The 1416-nt window shown below is 41.5% G+C and overlaps 1 non-coding gene across 1 annotated transcript; it reads left to right on the top strand.

The window, feature by feature from the left end:
• The first annotated feature begins 689 nt into the window (after positions 1–689).
• On the top strand, positions 690–796 carry LOC141669918 (small nucleolar RNA R71). Its single transcript, XR_012554166.1, has one exon. It is a non-coding gene; the product is annotated as a small nucleolar RNA R71 (small nucleolar RNA).
• Positions 797–1416: the final 620 nt, after the last annotated feature.

Below are 1416 nucleotides of genomic sequence, written 5' to 3'. Positions count from 1 at the left end.
TAAGGAATTAGCAATTTGCCCTATTTGGTTCTCCAGAATCTTGATAGAAACAGTTTGGCTTTGGCATATAAGAGCCTGGTTTTTGCACATAAGTCGCGACTCCTCCAATTCAGATTTTTCATTCGAAGATAGACATGCACCATGAGTTTGTTGTTTTGGTGTAATTTGTTGCTGAAAACCAGGAGGGTTGAATAGCTTATTTCCAAACTGCTGGAACGGCTGTTGCATCGTATTCTGATTATTCCTCCAGCTGAAGTTAGGATGATTCCAGTTGTCAGGATGATAAGTGCCTGGAACTGGTTGCTGCGATCTCTCAAAGTTGCTCACAAACTGAGCTGAGTCACTAGATATAGCACATTGCTCCGTCACATGCGGACCTGCACACAGCTCATAAACACTAATTATCTGCTTAACACCATAGTTAGCCAGAGAATCGATCTTCATAGACAACACCTTTAGTTGAGCAGTGATAACCGTAGCTGTATCCACTTCAAGAACTCCTACTATCTTGCAATGTGGACAATCTCTGGGTTGGATACTGATATTCATTAGCAGCCATCAGCTCAATTAGATCATAAGCTTCCTCATAGCTCTTTGCCCATAATGCTCCTCCTGATGCTGCATCGAGCATGGGTCTAGACTGTGCTCCCAACCCATTGTAAAAATAATTGATGATCATCCAATCAGGCATTCCATGATGAGGACACTTCCTAAGCATCTCCTTGTAGCGCTCTCAAGCTTCACATAGCGATTCTCCCGTTTGCTGCGCAAATTGAGTAATAGCATTCCTGAGTACAGCTGTCTTCGTCATAGGTAAGAATTTAGTAAGAAACTTCTGAGCAAGATCTTCCCAAGTAGTAATCGAACCAGCTGGTAGAGAGTGTAACTAGCTCTTAGCCTTGTCCCTCAGAGAGAATGGGAACAGTCTCAGCTTCACAGCATCTTCAGAAACACCGTTGAACTTGAAGGTGTCGCAGATCTCAATGAAATCCCTAATGTGCATATTGGGATCTTCAGTTGGAGAACCCCCAAACTGGATTGAATTCTGCACCCATTAAATTATTCCAGGCTTGATCTTAAAGGTATTAGCTGTGATAGCTGGCCGGACAATGCTAGATTGAATGTCATTGATCTTGGGTTGAGAAAAATCCATCAAGGCTTTCGTTCGTGCTGCTGGATCTCCCATTATACTGAGTACCTGAAACACAAACAAATAAACCGTGAGAGTAAAAGAGTCTGAGTCAGTGAACTTTAACGACCACTGATGACAAGCATATAAACTAAAAATTAACACCGAGTCCCCGGTAGCAGCGCCAAATGTAACATCTGGGAAAATTACACCTGTGTTATATCATATTTATAATAAATTATGTGTATTAATGTGTCATTTATGTGTAATTATCTGTCAAACCCTAA

This window comes from Apium graveolens, chromosome 6 (assembly GCF_009905375.1).
Source record: "Apium graveolens cultivar Ventura chromosome 6, ASM990537v1, whole genome shotgun sequence".
NCBI classification, from domain to species: Eukaryota; Viridiplantae; Streptophyta; class Magnoliopsida; order Apiales; family Apiaceae; genus Apium; species Apium graveolens.
The sequence above is the reverse complement of the archived record's forward strand: the minus strand, read 5'-3'. Positions and strand labels throughout refer to the sequence as shown.